The sequence below is a fragment of the Pan paniscus genome, chromosome 5 (genome assembly GCF_029289425.2).
Source record: "Pan paniscus chromosome 5, NHGRI_mPanPan1-v2.0_pri, whole genome shotgun sequence".
Classification (NCBI taxonomy): domain Eukaryota; kingdom Metazoa; phylum Chordata; class Mammalia; order Primates; family Hominidae; genus Pan; species Pan paniscus.
In genome coordinates this window covers 30,535,357-30,554,086 of record NC_073254.2, presented here as the reverse complement: position 1 = coordinate 30,554,086, position 18,730 = coordinate 30,535,357, and the positions used below count along the sequence as shown (strand labels likewise).

The following is an 18,730-nucleotide window of genomic DNA, read 5'->3' as shown; positions in this document are numbered from 1 at the left end:
ATATATTTTTGAGACAGTTTTGCTCTTGTTGCCCAGGCTGGAGTGCAATGACGCAATCTCGGCTCACAGCAACCTCTGCCTCCCGAGTTCAAGCGATTCTCCAGCCTCAGCCTCCTGAGTAGCTGGGATTACAGGCATGTGCCACTACACCCGGCTAATTTTGTATTTTTAGTAGAGATGGGGTTTCTCCATGTTGGTCAGGCTCGTCTCGAACTCACGACCTCAGGTGATCTGCCCACCTCGGCCGCCCAAAGTGCTAGGATTACAGGTGTGAGCCACCGCACCTGGCCATATTATATTTTAATTAAATGCAATGGGGATTTTTTGTATGTGTGTTTAGAATGAATTTTCCAGTATCTGGCAAAAGATGACATGACCTGTCATTCTTCAGTCCTGGCCTACCTAGGCAAGCCTTTATACCCCCAGAGTTCTGGGAAGAGGGCTCTTCCAGGGTGGTCTGCATGCTTTCCAGTTTTCTACCATGGGAGAGGAAGGGAAAGCAAAAATCTTCTGTTTTAGAAATTTAGGATAATCAGGGATCTAATTATAAACCTTGTGCTGTTTATCAACCCATCCCAAAGACATGTTGGGTCCATCTCTTATACCTTGTCAGATTGTCTCCTAGACTAAGCCTTGTTCCAAACAGCTGCTGAAGCCCTCTGTCCTGGATGGGCCACGGCAGAGCTGGAAATCAGGCCCTTGGAAGGCAGCCCAGAGAGGGCTTCCTGCATGCCCAAGTCCATCTCTTCCCACTCTCTGCTTCCGCTCAGGCCCACCCGTCCTCTCTGCAGCCTGAGCAGAGACAGCACACCTCCGTTAGGGATTGATGATGCTCAGACGGTGGAAACCAGGCCTGGAGAAGAGAACTCTTCCCCCACACATACATCCACACAGACGTTCATCAGGGAACCTTTCCACTAGACCCTCAGAGACAGGGGCACTACCCCTCAGGATTCCCAGCAGGTGAACTGAGACTCAGTTGTTTTCCTGAAGGTTAGCCAGGGGCTGGAATCCAGCCCATCCACTCCGTCCTTGTTCCTGCCCCTACAACCTGTTTATAAAGAGCTCTTCATTTATAATTTGGTGTTTACTTCAAAATACTCCAGGGGACTTCTGCTCCATCTTCCAACCTCCAAGATTCTGAATAATTTATTTTAAAAGTTGCTCACAGCATGTTTGCTCCATGAGGTGCAGTAGGGGAAAAGAGAGTGTTATTTGGAAAGGCTGTTTCAGTTGATAGAAAGACAGGTGAGCAATTGTTTTTATTTTCTAAAATCCTCATGCAAATATATCTGTACATGTAATGGCTAATGATGAGCTGGCAAATTTGGCTTGGCATTGAATGAGATCCAGCTCAAAATTACAATAAGCCGGCGGTAAGACCAAAGGCCTCTCAGCCCAGGTTTCTCTCCAACCATTCCTTTCATTTGCATCATGGTTTCTTCATTTTGAGAAATAAATAGCCCCCTTTTAAGGGGGGAAAAAGTGTTCGAGGAAAATGGATTTAAAAATTATATTTGCTTGTAATAATCACTGCAAAACAGAAGTTTTGATTTTATAATTGGAAGACTAATAACTTTTTAGAAGGTCTTATAAATGAAAACACAAGATAAAAAACTCTCAGAGTGGCTGAGCACAATGGCTCATGCCTGTAATCCCAGCACTTTGGGAGGCTGAGGTGGGAGGATCACTTGAGTCCAGGAATTCAAGACTAGCCTGGGCCATATAGTGAAACCCCATTTCTGCCAAAAATTAGAAACTTAGCTGGGCGTGGTAGCATGCACCTGTAGTCCCAGCTACTCAGGAGGCTGAGGTAGGAGGATTGCTTGAGCCCGGGAGGTTGAGGCCGCAGTGAGCTGTGATTGTGCCACTGCACTCCAGTGTGGGCAACAGAGCAAGACCCTGTCTCAAGAAAAACAACTCTTAGAGAGACCTCAGATTCCAGTTTGAGAAACAGTGGAAGCCATTTTTCCTGGGAAAGCTCTGGTAGATGTTATGTACAACCTGGACCCAGACCATTGACCTGTCAGCCCAGCAGCCGTGCCCTAAGATGCTACTGTTCTTAGGTAGTCCCTTCACTATTAATAACTCTAAAGACACTGAGGCATTGGAGAAGTGGACAAAGACTGATACGTTGTGACGGCTGGAGGGCAAAGAGAGAAAAACTTGCCACTTGGAATGCAGCTAGAGTGGAGCATGACTGTGGAACGACCCTGAGTTGGAAGACAGCTGCTGTGAGCAGAGTGGGAGAAAGAGAGGGGTACTCCTTTTTGGGGGCTGCTGCTGCAAGATACCAAGAACTAACTGGGCAACTTAAAACATCAGAAATGTATTCTCTCACAGTCCTGGAGGCTGGGAGTCTGAAATCAGGGTGTCAGCAGAGCCATCCTCTCTCTGATAGCTCTAGGAATGGAGCCTTCCATGCCTCTTCCAGTTCCTCGTGTTTGCTGGCTATCCCTGGTATTCCTGGGCTTGTAGAGGCATCACCCCAGCCACATGGCCGTCTTCTTCCTGTGTGTCATCACATCCTCTTTCCTCTGCACATCTGCCTCTGCGTCTCTGCTCCTCTTCTTAAACCGGTCTAAATTAGTTCAACCATTGTGGAAAGCACTGTGGTGGTTCCTCAAAGAACTAAAAACAGAACTACCATTTGACCCAGCCATCCCATTATTGGATCTATACCCGAGGGAATATAAATCATTCTACCATAAAGACACATGCACGCATGTGTTCATTGCAGCACTATTCACAGTAGCAAAGATACGGAATCAACCTAAATGCCCATCAACGGTGGACTGAATAAATAAAATGTGGCACATATACACCATGGAATACTATGCAGCCATAAGAAAATAATAATATTATGTCCTTTGCAGGAACATGGATAGAGCTGGAGGCCTTATCCTAAGGGAACTAACGCAGGAACAGAAAACCAAATACTTCATGTTCTCACTTATAAGTGCGAGCTAAATAATGAGGACACAGAGATACAAAGAGGGGAACAACAGACACTGAGGCCCCCTTGAGGGAGGAGGGTAGCAGGAGGGAGAGGTTCAGAAAAAAAAAAACAGGTACTATGCTTAGTACCTGGGTGATGCAAGAATATATACCAAACCCCCACGACATGAGTTTACCCATAAAACAAGCCTGTATGTGTACCCCTGAACATAAACGTTAAAAAAAAGAAAAGAACACCAGTCATATGGGATTAGGGCTCACCTATATGTCCTCATATTAACTTGTTTACCCCTGTAAAGACCCTATCTCTAAATAAGACCACATGCTAAGATACTGAGGGTTAGAGCTTCAACTTGTACCAAGAGCAGGTTGGGAGAAACCTGGGTGGGTGAAGAGGTGGGAAAACCAAAACCAGAAGAGGGAATGGAGAGGCTGCCAAATCTCTTCAATCCACCCTACAGTGGTGTGCAGAGTCGCCTGGACTCATCTTATTAGGACAGAATGAGAATCTCACTTTATACACCACAAAACACCACAGAGCCCAATTGTTCGCATTTAGACTGTTGTGCAGATGCAGCTCCAGCACATGGGGCACACAATTTAAAGCACAAAGCAAGATAGACTTTCTCAGTCATTAACAGAAGTCTCTGGAAAGAGCTACTCTTGATGTGATGAACTCACAGAGGTGAAAATGTCCTTCTAGGGCGATGGCTCAGCAGAGGCTGGCGATGGGCCAGGAAAGCACATCTGGTGCTGCTCAACCGGATGCCCTGAGTTGGTGATATTTACAGTAAAATACAGCAGCTCTAATGAAATTTCCACAGTGGTTACTCGGCAAATTGATGGTTTTGTTGAGATAAGGAGAAAGATGGGACGAGGGGGGAAGGGGGAGAGCCAAACTGAGAAACACACACACACACACACACACACACACACAGACCATTTTAGTTATTAGGAAAGAAAGTTGTGAGCATACCAGTCAGGGCACTTGTGATTTAAGTCAGAAAACTGTTTTGATTTAAGTTGGAATTCAGCTTTGAGGGCATGGGATGACCTGGCCTTATAATCCCATAGATTTGAAAGTGATTGCGGATTTATAGACACTCACTGCACACATAGCCTGAGAGCACAGACTCTGCTTTCAAGGGGCGTGTGATGTTTTAAAGAAAGTTCAAAGTGCTGCTAGAAATGTGTCTAAAACAGACAAGTGACTCTGAGGACACATTCATTTTTTATTGAGAGTCCGGCTAAACATGTAGTTGTGACAAGATGTTAAAAACCATTATTTAATCATGTGTTCCCTCCCTTATGTTCATGCTGGGAACATGCTTGGGTGAAATCATGCAAACACCACACCCAAGATTCTGTTGTTAAAGCACTGACGACTTCTGACCCAATCATAAAGTTGACAGCAAAACCAGCTTACTTTTCAGAGTTCAAAAGAACAATCCTGTAATCTGTAAGATGTTTGAGAAAAAGTCCTAGTCTTAATGTTCTTTTTCTTTAAGTTCCTTTTGGAAGTAAGCTGGGTATAACTAATAGAGAAATAAAGAACAACTCATAACTCTTCCCCTAAATACTGATTCCAATGACTTACATGCTGAAAGAGCATCCACGGGTTTAAAAACTCTGTTCAAGGAACAGTGCCCGGTACCAAGGATACAGGAGGTATAACACAGACACTAACACAGACTCCACTTGCAAGGGATCTGCACTTCATTTATCCATTCATCCTTCACCAATCCATTCAAACAGCCAACGTTTGTTGAAGATTTGCCATGTGCCACCTTTCTTTCACCAGGGAGATGGAGGTCCAGAAGGAAAATCTTTCCCATCAAGGAGGCTCAGAGTCTATTGGGAAGAAAAACAGGTAACAATTATGCTGCTTCTTCAGAACCAGGTCTACAGGTGACCACCAAGAACTGTGGTCTGTGAGTAACTACTAAGGAAGGAGAAAGCACTTGTGGAAAAGCCAGCCTCAGTATTAAGGCAGACTCTGTGGAGGGCCAGATGAATGGCGAGGACCATTAGTGTTCTCAGAGACAGAAGAGGGGGGTATTCAGCACATCTAGAATATTAATATATTGGGCTTCCAAGTATATTGGAGAAGAAAATAGAAAATTTAAAGGAATTTTATAACTACACTTTATGGGTAAATATTCCATTTCTCTCATTTTTCCCTACAATCACAACTGTATCAAATATAGTTCCCTAGACCGTGCATGGTGGCTCATGCCTGTAATCCCAGCACTTTGGGAGGTCGAGGCAGGTGGAATGCTTGAGCTCAGGAGTTTGAGACCTGCCTGGGCAATGTAGCGAATCCCCATCTCTACAAAAAATACAAAAATTAGCCAGGTGTGTGGCACACGTCTGTAGTTTCAGCTACTGTGGGGGCTGAGGTGGGAGGATCACTTGAGCCTGGGAGGTGGAAGTTGCAGTGAGCCGAGATTGTGCCACTGCACTCCAACCTGGGTGACAGAGCGAGACCCTCTCTCAAAAAACAAAACAAAACAAAAAAACACTTTTTAAAAAATAGTTCCTATAACAAGACCTGAAACCCTTCAGTGATTTGGGATGGGAGCGTGAATGCTAGGAATGGGAAAAGGATGGATCCAGTTGAAAATAAACATGAAACAAGGCTCTCAGAGATGACTTCTCTTAAGTCCATATTGGAACCCCCAGAACACTTTCTCTCCACTCCTTTCATGATGACTGACCCTCTTGAGAGCTGTCTCCTTGTCTATTCTCCTTCCTGGACAACGATCAGCTTGGCCTGGCTTTATTAGCATTTATAGTGAATTCTTCATCTGAAAACTACCAATGAACTACCAATCCTGTCTGCCATAATAAGCCAACAGCCCTGTCTTGGTTATAGACAGCTAATATCATCTGCACTTAAAGTCTCTGCTTCAGGAGATAGCCTCAGTCTTCTCCATATCCTATGATGAGAGATGGATGAGAGCCCTTTAAAATAAATGTATCTACACACACAAAGGGCTGTTAAAATTAGTTTTAAGCCATGAGAAGAAATTATAGAGGAATATATATTCAATGAGACTGCAAGCTTAAATTACTGATAGACAGAATGGAGGAGAACGCCAGATGAAACTCTCTGATTTATTGGTAATAATAATCTGACTCTATGTCAGATAGAGTATAGGAATTACTATCAATAATGAGCACTTATTTATATATCTCATATAGGGAGAGATCAGGAGAATTGTTCCAAAGATGTACATGAAAGTATAATATGCCAGGAGCAGATAAGTATAATTTTATTGATTAGTCAACTGGGTTAGGACCTCACTTGTGGAAGAATGATGTGCACAACCAAGTTTTAATTGTGCTTATGTCACTGGGCAACTCTAGAGATGCCTCCTCTTTCTCTTTTCCTGTGATTTCTCCCATCTCCTCCACCTCTTAGAATCCTACTTGCCCTTCAAAGCTTAGCTCACTTCTCCTCCCTGATGTGAACACTTCCTTAACTACAGTAGGCTGTATATTAGCTTCCTCTTCTGATCCCCAGCTGCAGTTATTTTCTGAACAAACCATCGGCACTTTTCTTTTTTCTTTTCTTTTTTTTTTTTTAATTATACTTTAAGTTCTAGGGTACATGTGCACAACGTGCAGGTTTGTTACATAGGTATACATGTGCCATGTTGGTTTGCTGCACCCATTAACTCATCATTTACATTAGGTATTTCTCCTAATGCTATCCCTCCCCTAGACCCCCACCCGACGACAGGCCCTGGTGTGTGATGTTCACCGCCCTGTGTCCAAGTGTTCTTACTGTTCAATTCCTACCTATGAGTGAGATCATGAGGTGTTTGGTTTTCTGTCCTTGTGATAGTTTGCTCAGAATGATGGTTTCCAGCTGCATCCATGTCCCTGCAAAGGACATGAACTCATCCTTTTTTATGGCTGCACAATATTTCACAGTGTATATGAACCACTGGCACTTTTCATATACTACCTTACATATGTATATATCTTGTCTCCTCAATTTGAGGTAAGAACCTCAAGAAGAAGGACCTATTTTAGCAACATCTTATGAATAGCACCTTACACATTTATTTATCGAACCTACTGCATGAATGACAATAGAGGTGCAAAGGTGAACAGTATACCTGCCCTGTCTTTGAAGAGCTAGAGCCATTGACAAGTAACCTCTGGTGAGTTAGTCAGGTGAAGATTCAAGAAATGACTCAGGAACAGAGTACCAAGCAAACGTTTGGCCAGAGAGAATAAGAAAGGAGAAGAGAAAAAGCTGGCAATTATGAGTCAGGGTAGACTTGATTGCTAAAACAAACAATGTAACGTAACATAAAAAAGTTCCCAGTCAAGTCACATTTCAGTGTGGTCGATGGAGAGCTCTGCTCATGCAATCATTCAGGGATCCAGGCATCTGTCAACTTGTGACTGTATGTCAGAGTTCTCTACATTTATGAGATGTGTAAAGAAAGACTGAGAGAGCATAGCAGACACACCTAGCCCTCCAAGTAACACACCTCGCCTCCCTGAGATGTGTCACGTTGATAGGAATCAGTTCTGTAGTCTCACATAGATGCCACAGGATGGGAAATATGGTCTAATTGTGTGCCTCCAAAAGGAAAACTCAGGTATTGGTAGTTTCTGCCATAGTAGATAAGGCTGAACAAAAATTAAAAGATGAAAAAGACTATGATAAGAAACAGAGCCTCAAACTCCAGATTTTCCCTCTCCTTTTCTTCAAAGAGATGGACACCAGTATAATGGTCCCCCGTTTGAAGAAAGACCTGCATGAAGTGTATGGGGTTGGGCACAGCAGAGGAGAATAATCTTTTCTCTGTGACTAATTAGCCATATGAAGAAATGAAACAATCAATGAGGAAAGTATTTTTTTAAATTTTAGGTTCAGGGTTTCATGTGCAGGTCTATTACACAGGTCTATTGTGTAATGGTGAGGTTTGGGCTTCTAGTGAACTCATCACCCAAACAGTGAACATAGTGCCTGATGAGTAATTTTTTGACCCTTGCCCCCCATCTTTCTTCCCTGCTTTGGAGTCCCCAGTGTCTATTGCTTCCATCTTTGTGTCCATGGGTACTTATTATTTAGCTTCCACTTATAAGAGAAAACATGCAGTATTTGATTTTCTGTTTCTGAGTTATTTCACTTAGGATAATGTCCTCCAGTTCCATCCATGTTGCTAAAAAGGACATTATTTCATTCTTTTTATGACTACATAGTATTCCATTGTGTATATGTACCATATATACATACATATTTTTTGAGACTGAGTTTCGCTCTTGTTGCCCAGGCTGGAGTGCAATGGTGCAATCTCGGCTCACTGCAACCTCTACCTCCCAGGTTCAAGTGATCCTCTTGCCTTAGCCTCCCAAGTAGCTGGGATTACAGGTGCCCGTCACCATGCCCATCTAATTTTCGTATTTTTAGTAGAGATGGGGTTTCACCATGTTGGCCAGGCTGGTCTCGAACTCCTGACCTCAGGTGATCCACCCTCCTCGGCCTCCTAAAATGTTGGGATTACAGGCGTGAGCCACCACACCCGGCCACCATATTTTCTTTATCCAATCAATCATTGATGGACACTTAGGTTGATTCTGTGACTTTGCTATTGTGAATAGTGTTGTTATAAACACTGAATGCAGGTGTCTTTTTGATAAAATGATTTTTTTTTTTCCTTTGTGTAGATACATAGTAGTAGGATTGCTGGGTCGAATGGTAGTCCTGTGTTTAGTTCTTTGAGAAATCTCCATACTGTTTTCCATAGAGGCTGAACTAATTTACATTCCTACCAACAGTATATAAGCATTCTCTTTTCTCTGCATCCTCTCTAACACGTATTATTTGTTGACTTTTTAATAATAACCATTCTGACTGGTATGAGATGGTATCTCTTTGTGGTTTTAATGTGCGTTTCTCTGATGACCAGTGATGTGGAGCATTTTTTCATATGTTTGTTGGCCGTGTGTGTCTTCTTTTGAGAAGTGTCTGTTTATACCCTTTGCCCACTTTTTCATAGGATTCTTTGCTATTTTCTTGTTGATTTGTCTAAGTTTCTTAAAGATTTTGGATATTAGCTCTTGTCAGATGCATAGTTTGCAAATATTTTCTCCCATTCTGTAGGTTAACTGTTTACTCTGTTGATTGTGCAGAAGCTCTTTAGTGTAATGAGGAAAGTATTTGAACCAGGTAAATATTAATCTCGGGGAACTACTATGTGAAAGCAACTGCGTACTTTTCCTCTGTGTCCTCAAAGGACATGGCCAGTGATGGGGACTTCCCTAGTCAGTGTGTAGCAGAGAGCTTCTGTGGGCCCTGAGGAAAATACCTGTTTAACTATCTTGCTTTAGGGTTTCTAACTGTTCTATGAACACCCTGATAATGAGCTGACAAGCTATAAGGCCAGGAGCATTTGAGGCCACATGGGGAGAACAAAGACAGGAATATCCCATTCAGCTGAGAATCACAGTCACTCAAGAGGTCAAGCAAACTCAATTTCAAAGAGCACTGGCGGGGGATCCTCCCAGTTGTAGGGGTCAGCAAGGAGGTGAAATTGGGAAGAGGCAAAATACTATAAGACCCTACAGAGTTATTAATTGGAAGGAACGACTTGGTACTGCTGGCTGTCTTGTTTAACCCTTTCTAGCCTTGTATTTTTCAAAAGCTCTCGTAAGTTCCAGTAGCTTGGTCAGCCTAAAGGAAGCCAGCAAAGTAGAAGCAATTTTTAGATGCTTCCCACCTAACTTTTTGCACACCTTGCTGCCTCCCAAGCTTTCTCCCCTCCCTCCCAGGTGACATGTTCCCTTGATGGCTACCAGCTGCTCACCAAGAACCACTCCATTTCCCCCACCTCTACACAGTGAACTGGAATTCTGTAACTCAGTCTAGCTTGTGAATAACTGAAGGCTGCATTAACTGTTAATGCACGAACCTTCAGAATATTTGCATTTTAAAAGAGGATCTTATAAAGACAAGTGAATCAACCATTAACGGTAGGCTTTGAGGGTTAGAGGTGGGAAGGTATTTTTATTTTGCCTATTTTATCATCAGGGTGGCCTTATACCAGCGGTCTAACATTTCTTTGAAATAATTGATCTAGTAACTGTTTGATCTAGTTAAAGGCTTAGATTTTCTTAATATCATAAATCTGGGTTTAAATCAATCATGGGATTATGTGTTGAATTTTTTCAGAGCAGACTGCCACATGTTAATTCCCTTACAATTTCAGTTTAGAATAGCAGAGCCATAGGGTTTCTTTTTTTCCATGTCTTTCTTTGACATAGTTTTGACCTACGAAGTGAACAGTTTCTTTCTAAAACACCACGACTCAAGAGGTAAAGGCAGGTCAAAGATGTAATCCAATGGGTATGTTTGGGAAAAATCACCTATAAAGTGAAGAGCTTTTTGATAGGCTTTTTGATGGGCTGTTTCTCACTGTGCTGGTTTCAGCATTATTGCTGTTTTAAGCTTGTGACTTAAAATGACTTCATTTTGTTCACAGTTCCTTTTTTTTTTTTTTTTTTTGAGTCAGGAACTGGGGAAGGCCTTGGTGGGATGGCCCATCTCTGCTCCATGTGCATCAGCTGGCGGAGCTGGGCTGGGCTGGAGGATCCACTCCAAGACCATTTACTCTCATGGCTGGCAAATCCCTGCTGGCTATCGGCTGGGACCCCAGCTGTGGCTGTCTCCCAGAGGCCATGATTCCTCTCCGTGTTGGCCTCTCCATGGCTCCCTGGGCTTCCTCACAGCACAATGTCTGGGTTTCAAGAGTGAGTGTGCCCAGAGGCCAAGGTGGAAGCCAATGGCTTCTTCTGACTTCGACGTGGAAGCCATGAAGTGTCACTTGCTCTGCATTTGATTGGTCCAGCAAGTCGCTAAGCCCAGCCCAGAATCAAGAAGAGGGGAGTTAGATTCTACTGCTCAAAGGAAACAGTAGCAAAGCATCTGTGGCCATCTTTAATCTACCACAGACATTCTCAGATAAGAACTGTTACCAAAAAAGCCACAAAATATTGCTTACTGTGTTAAGACCTCCACAAAGGAAGCTGTCTTCTGAAGTTATAGTTCATTCTTCTCTGAAAATACAACCTTTCATTCACTGGCCACTGCTGACTTAATAAATGGCCTCATGTGTTACAGTCTGCTTAGTCTTCAGGTTTGAGGGCTTTCTGGATGCTCCTTGGGGCCTAGGTTCCCGCAGCTGGAGTGGACTGTTTATTCATTTTCCCTACAGTTCATCTCAGAGGTGACAGATGAGGTTTAACATTTTTAACCCTTGTGAGTAGTTTTGGCTTTAAAAGAAAAGAACAGGAAAAATTCCCTAAACATATTTATTAAACAAATGCTTACTAAATTCCTATTATATGCAAAGCACTGTACCGTGTTCTGGAATGTGGAGGGAGGGAGTGGGGGAGATGAGTAAGTCACATTTGCTGTCCTCAAAGTCACTTGTTGTCTAATGGGGAGACAGACGTGTTCATAAATAACAGAAAGTAGTTAAAGAACACGAGCCTTGAGGAGGCTGATGTGGGTTGAGAAAGGAAACAGTTGACTGTGAGTTTCCAAATCTTAGTGCCAGTGTTTGTGTTTAGTAGAGGGAGGTGGCATTCCCGTAGTATGGAAGGTGGTCCCCATCAGGAGAAAGCAGAGGTTAGGAACACGAGACCTAAAGTCAAGCGATGTGGCAAAGAGAACAGTAGCGTGGCATAGAAATTAAAGCTCCAGACCTACCTAAGTCTCAATCCTGGCTCTGCTAACTGTGTGACCTTGGGCAAGTTACTTAATCTCTCTGTTCCTCTGTATCATTACTTGTAAGATAGGGATAATGACCATATCTAACACATGGAATGGTAAAGAGAATTATTGAGTTGAGATTTATAAAGCCCTTAGAATAGTGCCTGGCACACTATACTAAACTATCAATAAATGGTATCTATTATCTTATTGTGATCTGGGTCTGGAATTGGACATTAACTTAATGTGTTATTGAGACACAATATTTTCACTCATCAACAATTGTAGGCAGCTCATTCTTTACCTAACAAAAACATGTACTGTGGATGAGGAGTCAACTCCATGTTCTTGTAACTGCAAATATAGGAGCAGTATTGGACTTGGTGTAGACACTCATTGGTGGTGTAGACAGCAGTTTTGTTGCATGAATGATGGTTTATGCTGTTCTATTTCCTTGGGCAAAGGCCTTGATGTTGGATAGAATTTGAATATCAATTATGAAATGTCACTTATCCAGTGTGTGTGGCATGTCTGACACGGTTCCAGGCATACGCTCTGAGTGATGTGGCTGTGACACACCTCGTGATACAGCTGTGAGCAAAAGAGACAAAGTCCTTGCTTGTCGGCTCCTGGAGTTTACCTTCTGGTGGTGAGAGAAAGAAGGGGGTATGCCAGATGGGGACACAGCATGCACAGAGCAGAGAGAGGAACAAGCAAGATGTGCGTGTCCAGGGAACACAGGGAGGCAAAACAGACCAGAGCAGGTGGCCCATATGGTGCAGCACAGGAGATAGCAGCAGAAGGTCATTTTCATTCCCAGAGAGGAGGTCAAACAGAATGGCCCATGCCAGAATTTTTCACCCCCTAGAGCTCCATACAAATGGGTTGTATCTAATGCATGGGTAATTGATATTCAGGCTCCAGTTAAGACCAAACAAGTGAAGTCAGGCATAGACTGCAGCAAGAGTCTAGGTTTCATGTAACTTTCTGATTTCAAGGGTTGTCAAGCATTAAAACCAAGCCAGAGCATGCAGTAAATTTTTCTTCCCTGGAAATGTTTAAGAATAAAAGAGCATCAAATTTTAGGAATGCGTTAGGAAGAAAATAATGTTCAAGAAAAAATAATCCTTGAAGAAGTTCAATCTCTTCCAAGACTCTCATGCTATAATCTGTGGAATGCCAGGTGTTCATTAGAAAGTTTTCTGGATATGGAGGGACTTACAATTCTGAATATAATGACTGTAGTTTCTTTCCATGGACTCAGATATCTGACAGGCAGGCAGAGGGCTAGATGATTGTGCAAGATTGGTTAGAAAACCAGCTCTTACCAACTCTCAGATTCTGGGATACCATCAGCTGATAAAGGAGAACAATAAAAATAGCCCACAGAAGAAATTTCCCAAATCATGCACTAAAGACACACATTTTGAAAATTAACTGATGCTCCCAAATTGGAGAACTGAACACATGCTCATGCTTGCCCCAAAATAGAAATAAGTTGGATTACAGTGAAAACTGGAAAGTCTTTAGAAAACAGAGCAGAAAGTAGGAAAGGATCGGAAAATAACAGGAAGAGTGAGTAATCCCAACTTCACACTGTGAAAAGCCAGAGGCTGTCTGCGTCCAGGTCTGCTGCTTAGATCACTTAGATCACAACAGAGCTCTTCTCCACTGAAAGGTCTGCAAATTCTCATGGGTATTTAGAAGCTCTTCCAAAGCTGCTTGATAAGTACAATACTCTTTTAAATTTTTCCATGAATACTCATTTGGGGACCAGGCGTAGTGGTTCATGCCTTGTAATCCCAGCACTTTTGGAGGCTGAAGCGGGAAGATTACTTGAGCCCAGCAGTTTGAGAACAGCCTGGGCAACATGGTGAAACCTAGGCTCTACAAAAAATTAAAAAATTAGCTGGGCACGGTGGTGCGTGCCTATAGTCCCTGGTACTTGGGAGGCTGCAATGGGAGGATTACATAAGCCCAGGAGGTTGAGACTACAGTGAGCTGTGATTGCACCACTGCACTCGAGCCTGGGCAACAGAATGAGACTCTGTCTCAAAAACAAAATTAATCTGGGGTTTCATGTGTAGCCTCCTAATTCTTCTGACATTGTGAACCAGAGTGGGAGTAATTTTTAAAAGTTTGCCTTGAAGGTTTCTCAATCCAACTTATGCCCAAATCAAGGGTAGGATTTGATATTGCACATGGAAGTTAGAACCACAGTCCTTCAATATGTAGGCAAAACAGGCTGGTTTTTCAATTCCTTTTCCAAAACCAAAGAAAATTAACCAACTACTTCTTTGACCTTCTGTTATTCAAAAGCAGCTTTCATCCTCCTTGGAGGCCCTGTATTCTAACAGTCAAGTCAAGCTTTTAGATCATATTCTGACATTCCAAATGGCAGAATTTTTATTGAAATTTTATGTTCAGCTGCTTGGAAAATGTTATCCAAACCTTTGAATTTTTCTGTCAAATCAATCCATTTTAATTTAAAAGCTATTTATTGTACACATAGCAGATATAGTTCTTCAGAATCTGTGGGAGATTGCTTCCAGGACCCCTGCAGATACCAAATTTGAGGATGCTCAAGTCCCTTATATAAAATGGTGTAATATTTGCCTATAACCTAGTCACTTATATAAAGTCCCTTATATAAAATGGCGTTATATTTGCATATAGCCTAGGCACATCCCCCATATAATTTAAATTATCTGTGGATTACTTATAATATGTAATACAAAGTAAATGTTATGTAAATAATTTTTATACTGCATTGTTTAGAGAATAATGACAAGAAAAACAGTCTGTGAGGTACAGGTGCAACCATTCAATTCTTTTTTTTAAGAATATTTTTGATCTGTGGTTGGTTGAATCCACAGATGTGGACTCTGTGGACACAGAGGACCAACTATATATAGAACCTTGGATACTATGGTTTATTCTAGCCTCCAAGAAGCTTGTGGCCTCACTGAGCAGCTAAGACATGTGCACATGAAATGTAAAATGCCAATTAAATGTAGCCCATGATTGAGAATGCCCTGGGTACATATCCATGGGTATGACAGGCATTCTAAGGAGCAAGAGATCATGCTAGGTTCATGTGGTTCTAGCAGGTGAAACTGGAATTGGGTCTTAAAGTATTAGTAGGAGTTGGTCAGGTAGAGAGGGCAGGAGAAAGCTCTCCTGGCAGGAACATAGGCTCAGAGATGACGACATCAGATGGAAGTATCAAACTAGCCATTTATTCCTTTTGAAAATTTCTGTGGTCACCCTACATAACAGTCTTCATGGTCACCCTCAACAAATTTAAAGGATACTTAAAAGCCTGGAAATTCAACTTATCTAGAATATTACACTGGGCTCATCCTATTTTCTGCTCCATGCCATTATGTACACTCCCAGGAAGAGCCCAGCATATTCTACCATGATCACTTGAAAACACCTTGAACATAAGAAACCAGAATTATTGGCATTAAATCAATAACTGAGTTTTGCTTTGTGAACCAAGACATTATTTTTGCCAGATGAAAGGCGAGAAAGAGACAGCAAGGCCAACAGACAATTTATAAAAATCTCATGGGATGACTTGTGTTTCCTTGGGGAAGAGTTAAAACAAATTAGATTGTGGCTGGTTCTATTTGTGTCAGAACCAAACACGCTGATTTCACAAAGCTTGTAGACCTTTGGATGCTTTGTGTAGAACTGTATTTTAGTTTTCGTGCATTTGCAGTGTTTCCCCAAGCTACTCATCTGAGCGTGTAGAAGACATGGAGCGGCATTCAAAAAATGGAAACCACAGTTACCCCACACACATGTCCATTAGAGAAGAGAAACATGAACCATAAAGGATGACTCCAGGACAGCAAGAGTCAAAGGGGTATTTTTCATGTGGCTACCATCTGAGCTATCTCCTGTGCTTCTGTTTTTATATCTCTACCATTGATGTTTATAGTACTTTGAGTTTATTGCATTTTTACATACCTTATTTCATTTGATCCTCATCATAACTATAGAAGGTAGATATTATTAGCCCCCATTTTATAGCTATGAAGAAACTGAAGCTCAGAGAGTTTATAAGTTATTCAGAGAGCGGCCTTTTAAAGTACATTTGAGAAATCTTTTTTTGTGATCATGATGATGATAGCATTAGAGATTTTAAAATATTGCTGTGTGTCTGAGGAATAAAAGACTACATATGGGTACAGTGTACACTGCTCAGGTGACATGTGCACCAAAATCTCACAAATTACCACTAAAGAACTTATCCAGGTAATCAAAACCACCTGTTTCCCAAAAACTATTGAAATTAAAATAAATAAATCAATAAAATATTGCTATATGTAATAATAGTATATAATAAGACCCTTGACTGGCAGTAATACTGCATATAACCATATTGCCATATTCATTATAATATTAGAAAGAAAGCAGAAATTTAAAATAGGAAAACTCACATCTGGTATCACACTGATGGATTTAAAAGCGTTGCCAATAGTATTGATGTGGCTGACATAACAAGATAGAAAAGATGGCAAATTCTGAAGTGAACCACCAACCATTTTCAAGTTAAATAAAAGAGAGTTGTCCTAAATGTTCCCAAAATACCCACAATTTGGCTATGATACAAGGAGTACAGAAACATTTGTATTTATGGTCAACCTGTGGATTATCTGTCTCAAAAATACGTAGACACTTTGTAATATGTTGATTTTTATTTTAATGGATAGGCTTGTATATTGATACACCCTATGTGTATACATACAGATTATGAAAAAGTTACCAATTACAATTCCACAATTGTATACAGGGCCCAGGTAAATTTAGTTTCAGAGGCAGTTAGTACACAGAACAGCCATTTCTAAGATACTCTTTTCATCCTAATATTACATGTAAACATTTTTGAATGTCTCCTGTTTTTATTTTAACTTGACTCAGTTAACATCACATACCTGAACTTATGATAAAATCACTGGGGCCAGAAATCCTTCTTTCTTACTGTCCTCTACCCTCAACCAGATACTCCCTGAATGTCCCTTTAATCTACTGTTTTCAGGAGGGGCTGGTGGACTTAAGATTCTAATAGAGCCTGAGCATCTTCCCTAATCTAGTCATTAATCATTAATTGCTTTAATAGTTTAAAATTTATGCAAAGACAGTTCATCCATAATTATGCATGTATTATACCTTTGGGCATATGAAATGTGAAACAATTTTCTATAATTTCTAAGGTCAAGGTAACAGACAATTTTCCAATCATTTTTCCAGAGGTTACCAACAGGATAGATTTTCTTTCTTCAAGGAAATAGTTTCCAAAATATTCTCCCCAGAGTTCTAAGGGTTCCTAGGAGGTGCCCCAGGAGCCTCAGAGGGTGTTGGGGGTGGTAAGAGCAGACACTATGCTTAATCCTGCAACTTTCCTCATACAGAGGAGCAAAATTGTTTTGAATGTTGATATTCTTAATAAAATTTGGCTTACAGCCATCAACAGCAAAAAACTGAAAACTATTGCTTTAAGGCTACTATATAAATGGTCTCGAGATATCTAGTAAGGTCTACTGAAACTCTCTGAAGCCAGGTCAAAGCAAGTTTAAATCACTTCAACTTTTTTCTTTTAACCAAAAAACTACTATTTTAGGAGGACTATGAGAACACTCAAAAACTAAAAAGCAATAGGATTTTACATTAGTTGGGCATGATTTTAATAAGGAACTCACTTTTTTTTTTTTTTTCTTTGAGAAGGAGTCTCACTCTGTCACCAGGCTGGAGTGCAGTGGCGCAATCTCAGTTCACTGCAACCTCTGCCTCCTGGGTTCAAGCGATTCTCCTGCCTCAGCCTCCCGAGTAGCTGGGACTACAGGTGCATGCCACCAGCCCGGCTAATTTTTGTATTTTTAGTAGAGACGGGGTTTCACCATATGGGCCAGGCTGGTCTCGAACTCCTGACCTCGTGATCTGCCCGCCTTGGCCTCCCAAAGTGCTGGGGTTATAGGCATGAGCCACTCCGCCCGGCCAGGAACTCACGTTCAAAACCATGTGTTCGGCTACGTGAGCTCCACAACTGCTCCTTCTTTGGCCTCCGGTGAAAGTAGAGGAACCCTGAAAATGGTTTATTCCCTCTCTTTTGATGCTTCAAACAACTCTGAGATCTGCCTCCCATTTGCCATGTTGAACCTGTTGGTTTGGTCTTGCCTGACCTCAGTAGTAGATTGCTGGCTTCTCTCTGGCTGCCTGTGCTGGTCATGCTATTGCACACTGTCCTTGGATTCCCTAGCTGCTCTCATCCAACACTCTACATCTACATCCCTTTTGCCAACCTCTCCTCAAAACCAGCCTCGATTCTCAAAATCTTATCCTATATGAGGTCATCAAGAAAAGAGCTCAGTTGGTTTACTAACACAAAATAGAAGCACCTTTCAACTCTGCATTTTAATCTGAATGTAAATTATAGAATCATGGAAAAACAGGTCTTTGAAGGGACATGAAGGAGCTGGTGATCCAATCCCATGACTATTCTTACCCTGGCCCAAAATCTTAGCTCTATTTAAAAATGAGTTCTAGAGAAGAATTCACTGCTTTCCTAAGATTCAATAATTATTCTTATACCCTGTGGTAGGAAATTCATCAAATTAGTTTGTATTTTAAAATTAGCTTTTCAGGTAGAGAACAAACCTTTTGTCACATCCTCAAAGACTCATTAAGATTATATGTAAGAAAAAAACTGAATCAACTAAAAAATAAAATTATAGGCCAGTTTTAAGCCTCATTTGGCTCCTCTGTGGAATGGAGAAAATAACCTTACTCCCTTGTAGGGTTGTTCTGGAGTCTTAAGTGGGTCCCTGCCATGTAAAGAGATTGGCACAGCCTGATGTATAGGAAGCAGTTAAGAAAATGTACCTTGTTCTGAATGGTTGTTGGCTGTTGGTTAATAGGACCAGGCCTTTGAGTTTTCTGCTCACCCAGTATGACAACAGACATCAAATCACTTTTATCCGGATTGCTGAATAACTGCTGGCTAGCAATGTGGTGAATCGTTTCCAG

At 41.6% G+C, this 18,730-nt stretch overlaps 1 long non-coding RNA gene across 1 annotated transcript in view; it reads right to left on the bottom strand.

The window, feature by feature from the left end:
• Positions 1-4,176: 4,176 nt before the first annotated feature.
• The window catches only part of LOC117980530 (uncharacterized), a 75,286-nt gene continuing 60,732 nt past the window's right edge, over positions 4,177-18,730 (bottom strand). The window contains exon 4 of the long non-coding RNA XR_004671840.1: positions 4,177-4,809. This is a non-coding gene — a long non-coding RNA (uncharacterized LOC117980530). The remainder of the gene's footprint in view (positions 4,810-18,730) is intronic.